Consider the following 10,063-nt stretch of genomic DNA (forward strand, 5'->3'; position numbering starts at 1 on the left):
TAGTCTTCCGTCATTTTGCAAGCTGGACGCAGAACGAGACATTTTGAATTTGTTGCAATACGTCAATTTGCACTCTTCTCTGCTTAGCTTCAAGCAAAGGTCCGTCAGGTCAATCAAAGATGATAATTTAAAGCCTGGAATTGCACTTGCATATGAATCAATACATTCTTTATTATGCACAGCAGCAACTGGGGTAAAAGTGAAACTAATTTCGCGCAGATACAACTGCAACATGTGATTCTATAAAGTAAGGAAATAATAATCCGCATGAAACCAAGTTAAACGCATTTACGTATTGCAATGTTAATGGCTTTAAGTAGTTGCCAAGCTTAAAATCAGTTCTCTTACAAAAATAGGTTTTCTATGATTTTAGAAATAAAAGTAACATTAATGATGAGGTGATTTCAAACATGAAACATTACTTTGAATGAGAAGATTTTAAAACTTAAAAACTTATTAAAATTATACTATTTCTTACAAAATTTCAAGAAGCAACAGTGTGAAAAATTATTTTACAAAAATATGGTAAAAATACCTACTTTCCGTAAATTTTAAACATTTTTTATAAAAATAATGTTTCCACTGTAACAAGACATAACTGGCTATATAATCTGAATTTTTAAAAGTATACCATTTTTTCCAAAAACTGATTTTTCACACAAATACTACCTTAAGTATAAATGAACCATAGATGTGCACTTATATTTTGTTTATTATTATTTTTCACTTGCTTCTAACGCGAGTAACTTATGGTTCTGCATCTCTTTTCATTTCGGCAGGAGCACTTGTACATTCGTACACTGTGTGCAGATTTAATTTTGTAATATTTTTGACGTACCTTTTTCCACAATGAGGATCCTGCTGTCGTTAGTTTTCTGATAGTATTAAATTTAAAACAACCGCCTCTTTTTGTTTCATTTCCTCTGTCTATATGAATGAAAATATAGTAATTAATTATTTTATTTGCATCCTGTCTTGAGATGTATAAATATAACGTATAACCTCTATATTTTGTAACCCCTGAAACAAGAGAAGACACTTCATTTGATTATATTTCTATCTTACCAGCAGTATTTTCTTGATTGATTGTTTTCTTTGTATCACTATAAATTATTCGAATAATTTATATCACGGAGTAGAAATATACATTTATGTATAAATAACGCAGACCGGTGAAATAGGACTGTCGAAATATTCCTAAACGGCAGCATCAAACATAATCTATGTTGTCTGACGGCGTGTTGTGACTTTTGAGAGCTGTGTGTCGTATCGTTTCACACATAGTACATTCACAATTTTTGTTGAATGCTTCAAGTATTAATACGGAAAAACAAAGTCAATCAGAAGCATGAACTCCAGGTGAAAGACAAGGCGTAAAGCACAAAGAAGAGATGCTAATTATCATTTTAAACCCGTGAAGATCTTGTGTGAAAAATACAAATGTAATTGTTGCGAGAAAACCTGTGCATAACATGAGACACGCATAAAGCAACATGTTTTCAAATTATGTTCAAAAATTCGTGATGTAATTATGGAAGCAGTTAGATCTGCGAATAAAAAGAAAGCAGTTAATTTAAAAAGTGGTAAAATTGAGGGGCCGAAAATGGACACAAACGAAATTATGAGAAAAAATACTTATTACACGAGAAAAAAATCTCATAATATAAATTATTATTGCGTCATTCTTATTTTTGTATTTAATAAAACTTGCAGTTTAATGTCATAGTTTCCAGACAAAATTGCCTTTGAAAAATCGTATAATGAAATTGTGTTTTTTATTTAGGATAAATTGTGGGAACTGCTTTCGTGTGCGATTTATGTAAGTGCCACTTTGTCATCAGTAGTTGAGAATGAATATTGGTCAACATTTTTCTGCCGCACTAACACCTGACTGTGTTTTACCACCAAGAAAATTCGTTTCCACAATGTTACTCGATGCTAAATTTAAACTAGTTGAAAGTAAAGTTGAAACTTCAGTAACTAAAGCGAAATTTTACGGTATACGAGTAGATACCTGGTCAAACATCAGGTATATTTTCTATCATGATATTGCATACAATGAAGTATTAAAAAGTAGTGAAATGCATATTTTTTGCAATATTTTAGCATACTTCACACATTTTCAAAGTTTATTTTCTTTACATTTATAAACATATCGTAAATGTGATGCACCATAGTGGAGCCTACTTCGCAAGAAACATTAAGGATGTTATCATTTCAAACAAAAAGGAGCGTTCTTTATCCGTATTTACTGACAATGCTTCTACAATGCGAAAATCGTGGAGATTGCTGACTCAAGATCCTGATTTGGAAGACTTGCCAATCGCTTATCATGGTTGTGGAGGACATACAGGAAACTAATTGGTCGCAGACATTATACAACAGCCAACATCTGTTCAAATTAAATAGAATGTCAGCAGAGTAGTAAATGTCGTTTAAGGAAATCAAATTCTGAAAAAACAGTTGAAAGTCTTCCAAAAAGAAGTGTACAAAACAGAGTTGCTCTAGTAAAACTTGCAAAATCTCCTGCTGTTCAAGAATATCTACCAGAGGACGTCAAGTTGTTTATTTTAAGCGAATCATTTTGGATATAAGCTGATCAATTTTGCTCTTTATTAGAGCCTTTGAAAGTATGGATTGCTTACTTTGAGTATGACGTATCTTGTTTAGGGAAAACGCACGAGGCTATGGAAGAGATAACGAAACACTTTGAAGAAAATCTACCCCTCTCGCCCTAAACGGCCCTAAATGGCCCAAGGAGTGGAACATGTGCGTAAGGCAGCAGAAGCTTTTCAGCCTTCCAACGCGCAATCAGTTTGCATAGAACTGGGTGATTGCCTGAAGAATGAATGATTTTGGAGTAAAAATGATTTATAGACCATTGCTTAAAATACGAAACAGATGAGTCGTGTTTGGCGGAACAGCCTATGTGGTTCAACAGCCCTTTCCAAAATCACCTCAGCTATTTTATCCATGCCTGTAATCTCAGCTGCCACAGAAAGAAGTTTCAGTGCCTTCAAACTTGTTCACAAAAATAAAAGAAACAGGTTAAACACAGAACAAACTGTCAAAATTTTGTATTTTGCAAGGAACTTTCAAACACTATGTCCAGAAACGGTCTCCCTAAAGCTGTCAGAGGAAATCGAAGATGTCGAAGACAAAGATTATTAATCTGCCACTTCCTGTTAATAATGTACATACCTATTATTAATAAAATATCTTATGACTTAATTCCTATAATATTCTGATAAAATAATTAGAAAATGACACAAATTTAATTTGTAATATCACAATGACGTAATTTTATTTTCATGATACTTTGAAAATAATGAAAATTTTCATGCTTTTTTAAAAACTTTGTGTAGAATTCCTAAAGTAATATTATACTAATTTCTCATTGAAACTTCGAAGGTTCAATTTCAAAATGAAAGCCTGATCTGCCAAAGTTTTGAGGTTATGAGTCCGTATTTTTTACTTGATTGGTGATATTTTGAATTTTTAGGACAAATCTTTCTGTAATTATACCTTTATGGATATAAAACTTTATTTATACCATAAATAATAATACAGTTAAAAATGTTATGGACCGTACGGATATGTGTTAGCCTAACCCCGCAACTTTGAGCGACTGTATTTATTCAGAAATAAGATGGTTTCATTAGACTTGTAATATTATTTTAACCAACAAAGTTATATTTAATGACCATGATCAAACTCATTTATTACAACTTGTGTATTCCAAATTTGTGTTCGGTTGCCGCAACAATTTATTGCCATGTCATTTTTGATAACATTTTTTGCAGGTTTTAATCCATTTATAAAGTTTAATCTATCCGAATTATATTTCTGGTACTCTCGTTGTTATTATTATCTTTAGGTAATTAGTTATAACTAAAATATTATAAATTGTATAACAATCTCAGAATCATTCTAACGTAATATAATAATGATAATATAATGATATTAATAATAATATTAATTATTATTTAATTTTTCTTTGTATGCTTGAGGTACGTATTATTACGTCTCATTATGTTCAGGTACTTGGTCATTGCTAACATAGTATATATTGGATAGCAATCTTAGAATCATTCTTGCGGCATCATGTTTCGCTGTTTGTTTTAAGACGAATGGTGTGCTAGTTTTTGCATCATTTGTAGGGCCTTTAGATATTTCACAAGTTATAATGAATACTGAAGAGACGACTTTAGTTGTAAAGTGACGACCTTATAATTTAGGTTAGAAAAATTATATTCGGTACTAATTTTATGGAATGATTGCAATAGGCTAACTGATTCAGCTGAATTTATCCTTAGATTAGCTGGTTCCATTTTTACTACAACATACAATATTTTTTCGGAAGAACGTTTTAAATTTGAAGTGACTAGTAGGAAGCAAGTTTTACCAAATTTAATAGGTTTAATTGACTTCGTGGCATTTCGGTGGGTGGAATCATTCCTCTAAAAGCAATTGATTTTATGTATCATGAGAGATTCTTAAATTGTAGTGAAAGTTATCACTTCGGTTTCTAGATGGATTTTATCATAATGTTCTTGTAAGATAACTGTTATGTGTATGATTTCTAAAAGTTGTTCGATACACTGAAAAAATTTTCTTTGAACCAAGTAGGCTAATTTACTTGGTTGATTTTACTCAGTCTTTTCAATATAAAAACTGTAGACTTGATACAATAGACATGGCACACATATTGTGAAAATTAATATATTGGTCTAAATTAATTTACTTCTTACTGCAAATGTATCTTATTGAGTTGACATGATATGAAGTTGGTTCTCTTCGCCGCTAACAATTATTTTGAAATTCAATAATATTTATAAGATTGAAAACATTGGTGCACATAATCAATTTTATTTATGCAAATGTAGATAGGAATTTGCAACTTTTATAAACTACAAACTTTACGCTATAACAACACAAATCAGATCACTCATAAAACTATTTAAAAAATTATAAGTTTATTGCGTCGGTAAGTTTTTGTGGGTAAGAATTTAAAATTTTCAAATAGATTTTAAAAAAGTGTTATTAATTTTGAAATAATTATGCATGACTCAACAGCAATTTCATTACTTAAATTATCAAAACGTTATACATGTACTGTGTCTATAATTTTTTTCGCTGATTATTTGTATGTATTAATCTACTTAAAATTAAATCATGTCGAATTTTTTAAACCGTGAAACATTTTTGTAAATAATAAAAAATAAATATATGACTGCATGATACAAAGTTATAAGCTTTAAAAAATGCTTAAAAATACAATTATTACATTTTCTTGATATTTTAAAAAAATTGTATGCGTTTATAAAGCAGAATATTTAAGGAAAAAGAATTCAATAACATTTTTTAAAAGTTTATTGAGAATGCATTTTATTTTATGCAAGAATAATTTACAAATTGACAATTAGAATTTTTTAAAATAAAAGAATTGAGAATGCAAGGAGGAAGCAAATAAATATTTTCCATACGACCACCGTGAGACCCTATCACTTTTAACCTGCAAGTTCTTGCACCAAACGTTTCTTTAAAGAATACTTTTTTCTTCTGATTTCAAAGGATTTTATACTTGAAATAAAAATAAAATATCGAGCACTTTTTTAAATGGGTCATATTTAAACTAGCGATCAATTCTTTTTTACATATTTTAAATTACTTTTGTTTGGAATTGTTATTTAAAGTTAAAAAATGAATTAAAAAGTACCATAAAAGAATTAAATAAATTGAAAACTGTGCGTTTTACAGAGATTAAAAAAAAAGAAAATATTGATTTGTCTCTGAGGTTATTAAAGCGTTTTTCAACTCAAAAGTTATTAATTTTTTACAAGCTTTAGATCCTTTTTAATCGGATTACATTTTTAAAGAAAAAAGCATTGAGCCCTTTGTAAAATAAGTGAAGTTCAATTATTTTTTGCATATTTTAAATTTTTGTTTTAGGAAAGCAATTCCATATTCAAATCTGAGTAAACATTGTATGATCAAAGCAGTCGATAAATTAAAAACTTTGTAGTTTATGTAAATTTTCGTATAGCAGAACATTACTTTTTGTCATTGATGTTATTAAAGAATTTTTGTACATGCAACTTTTCTTTATTATTCATTACCTTTGGGTCGTTTTTAAGCGTTTTAAATATTTAAAAACAACAAGTGTTAAGTCCCTTGTTAAATAAATGAAACTTACTTCGCTTTTTCACATATTTTATATTATTTTTTCAGAAATTTTATTTTTCATTAAAAATTGAGTACGAGAGTGATATATATATATATATAATAAAAGAGTTGGATAATTTGAAAACTGCGCATTTTATGGAGAATTTTTTATATAGTTTATTACTTTTAGATACTTTATAACGTTTTTAAATATATAAAGAAAACAAAAGTATAGAGCCTTTTTTGAAATAAGTAAAATTAAGTTCTGAAATTTTTATAAATAAAAAATAGTATATTAAAGTCTCTCGAAAATTTTCAAGCATCATCAGAAAGATGTTTTCTTAAAAGAAACATTTAGTTCGAATCCTCGTGGAGTGCGATTTTTCAAAGAGATTAAGCGTGGAATTATATTTATGAGTAACAGTGTGCGAGAATTAAGTATTTTAATCATTTAAAAAGTGAAGATTATTTAACAATAATGTCGAAAATAATTTTTTTTTCATTGAGAAATAGTGTTCAGTTGAGGCTCATTCTATGGATCCGATCCTTCATATTCTTATAATAAGAAACTATATTATTGAAGTGTATCAGAAATGATTTCTTGAAAGTGAACTATGTTCTGTATTTGAATACATCTCTGTATGAAGTAACACAATAAAGTTTTAGATTAATAAAATGCCATATTCTATCCAAGAATACATTTTCTAAGATTAGGAAAATGTACGCTTGTTCCAAGCATACGGTAGCAAGTATTTATTTACTTGAAACAAACTCATATTCTATCGTCCCCATTCGTACCTGCGCAATTGACTTGTATCAAGTAACCATTTACTTGATTCAAGAACAATTTTTTTTCAGTGTAGCTTATAAACACATGGTTGCGTCACGACGAGGTTTAGTTAGTTCTGTCGGACAATTTGAACAAGTTGTTTTCACGGTTTTAATTTTTAAGTGAATGATAATTTCTTCTTAATTGATTACTAACTTTTATAAATTTTGTCAGTTTTTCGTAACAATTGATGCATGCTTTAAAATTTGTGCATGTGTTTACGTATAGTGCGGTGACTTTTAGTATAAGTGACAAATATAAACTATTGTTCTAATGTACTATCGTACTAAATTGGTACATACTGAACGGAATCAGTACTGTTATTACCACTCTCGCATTTTCAGTCCTATGAGTTTAGTATAATTGTGCTGCTTCATACATTTTACCATATTTTGGTTATCAAAAGATTTTTATGAAAATTTATCTTTTTCCTTTGCGCATTTGGACATGTACTATCGGCGAGAAAATTCGAGTCCTCTGGCTTTGACGTTGAATAAGTATGTGAAAAAAATGGTAGGTTAATAAAAAAGGTCTCATTTTAAAGGTGCAAATGTTGTACGTTGATGAGCCGAAAAGTAATATTCGAAAAAATTATTTATAGCTTACAGATCTGAAAATATGATGAAAAGCAAGGAAATTTGATAGCTTTTAAAAACAGTGAACTTTGAAGCATAGTTTTTTATTGAAAAAATAACAGGAAAAATCTAAAGAAATTCATGGTGGTATATCACACATTTCTGAACAGATTGCCGTCGAAAAATTTACAAAATATGAATAATTGTTCGTTTTTTGTGAATAAATATGCGAGCGCACTATCTTCAGTTCTAATGAAGATAATGAAGTGATTTAAATTGTAGGTTGTTAGTTGAACTATCTGTAATAATTTAAAATTTGAAGGAAGTATGTGCTTCTTGTTGTCTTTGTACAAATTGCGATGTTTGAAGTCAGTTTTTTATATAGAAGAGAACGTGCGAGAGCCCAGCGTCTTGCCGTTTTTTCAGGGTATCGGCCTCGGTTTTCCTCAGCACAGGGAAAGGGTTTGAAGGCCAGAGTGAGGCTCGGAGGCACAAGTTGGTAGGTCGGGTTGAGGAAAACCCAGGACGATCCCCTGAAAAAACGGCACCACGCTGGGCTCTCGCAATTGCTTTCCTATATGAAAAACTGACTTCAAATATCGCAATTTTGTACGAAGACAACAAGAAGTACATACTTCTTTCAAATTGTAAATTATTACAGATAGTTCAACTAACTGCCTCCAATTTAAATCACTTCATTATCTTCATTAGAACTGAAGATAGTGCGGTCACATATTTATTCACAAAAAACGAACAATTATTTATATTTTGCAAATTTTTTGACGGCAATCTGTTCAGAAATATTTAATGTACCACCATGAATTTTTGCAGATTTTTCCTATTATTTTTTCAATAAAAAACTATGCTTCAAAGTTCACTGTTTTTAAAAGCCATCAAATTTCCTCACTTTTCATCGTATTTTCAAATCTGTAAGCTACAAATAATTTTTTCGATTATTACTTTTCGGCTCATTAATGTACAACATTTGCAACTTTAAAATGATACCTCTTTCATTAACCTACTATTTTTTCTTCACATACTTATTCAACGCCAAAGCCAGAGGACTCGAATTTTCTTGCCAATAGTAGTGACTTTAGCCCTATGCAGGTTGTCACTCTAAGTCTCAAATAACATCTTTGACAAGGCTGGCAAGTGGATTTTTCTGTTAGACAGAAGAGGGTCGGCCAGTTTACGGTTTCGTGAGTTTTATGTGCCAGGTTATCGAAGTAACAATGATATGGTTATTCAATGGACTACAGTAGAGCTAAGGTTACGGAAAACATCTCTATGTTGGCCCTCAAAACAATCTTGATGGTAAGTATACAAAACACAATATTATTTATATATAAATTTGTTACTTGAATGCAAGAGGTTGATTCCTAACCTAAATCTATGAAAGCCTTAAGTCATTATGTTATTTTCCTGTTGCGTATATACTTTGAAATTTTGTATTCTAAGAACTTTTTCACGTTCCTCTATTCATTTTACGATTTTTTTATTACCTAAAATTATCAGCTGATCTTTTCGTCCTTTTATGACAAGAGAAATTTGCAGCATGAACGTTTTGCAGAACTAGAAGATGGACAGGTACGTCCTTACTTCATTTCAAAAATGTAATTTTCGAGAGACCCTTGATATTATAATAAATTTTCATCTTTGTGCCTTCCGGATATTTAAAAAATATTTTCTAACTGAAGAGTTAAAGGTTCCTGAGATTTTCCCATATATATATATATATATACAGGGTGGACACGCTGGGGCTTACATACATGGCGAGTTGCATGCTACCCGAATTGCACAACAGCAGAGGAGAAGCCATTATACAGGGGTATTTTCATATTTCGCGCCTTTAAAGTTGCATTCGGATTGGCCATTCGGCCAAGGCCGTGCATCTTCGGATCAAGTTCATGATAGTTTCCATGGTTTCGTTCGAAACCTCAAACGGATACAAGTGTCAAAACAATATTGGTTATGTTATATAGTAATTACAAATATTAAAAGTGTTTATTTATAATGAAGCGAGACATGTGAACTGAGAAGTAAACGTCATTTTTTCTGTGCCAATAACATTATAGAATGGCTGCTAAGTGACAAATACTATAAAATAGTAATAATATTCTGTGCTTCCAGTGAGCGAAGAGTGAATAGTGTTTAACGCTTCTTTTTACTGCATAAAAAAGGTATGTTATGAATACACAGGATAGTTTTTAAATAAAGTGAAAGAAATATAACATGCGCAAACTTGAAATTAACATTGCCTACATTTACTGACAGCGATTAGGGAAAACAGGTGAATCTGGACATAACCGCTTGAAGTTTCGAACGCAACCATGGAAATTATCATGAACTTGATCCGAAGATGCACGGCCTTGGCCGAATGGCCGATCCGAATGCAACTTTAAAGGCGCGAAACATGAAAATACCCCTGTATAATGGCTTCTCCCCTGCTGCTGTGCAATTCGGGTAGCATTCAACTCGCCATGTATGTAAGACA

General features: G+C 30.7%; 1 protein-coding gene across 3 annotated transcripts in view; it reads right to left on the reverse strand.

Annotated features, from left to right (window-relative positions):
* Positions 1 to 10,063, reverse strand: part of LOC117175057 (dopamine receptor 2-like) — a 336,274-nt gene that overhangs the window by 218,660 nt on the left and 107,551 nt on the right. Inside the window, exons 2-3 of one of the 3 annotated variants that reach the window (XM_033364595.1) lie at positions 1,003 to 1,020; positions 839 to 927 (exon numbers count right to left, since the gene is read on the reverse strand). The exons of 1 other annotated variant lie outside the window; for it this stretch is intronic. The gene's annotated coding sequence lies outside the window, so the exon portion shown is untranslated. Of the gene's footprint in view, positions 1 to 838; positions 1,021 to 10,063 lie in introns of all 3 variants that reach the window. One more of the 3 variants, XM_033364596.1, reaches the window with a different exon arrangement.

This window comes from Belonocnema kinseyi, chromosome 6 (genome assembly GCF_010883055.1).
Source record: "Belonocnema kinseyi isolate 2016_QV_RU_SX_M_011 chromosome 6, B_treatae_v1, whole genome shotgun sequence".
In the NCBI taxonomy this organism is placed as follows: Eukaryota; Metazoa; Arthropoda; class Insecta; order Hymenoptera; family Cynipidae; genus Belonocnema; species Belonocnema kinseyi.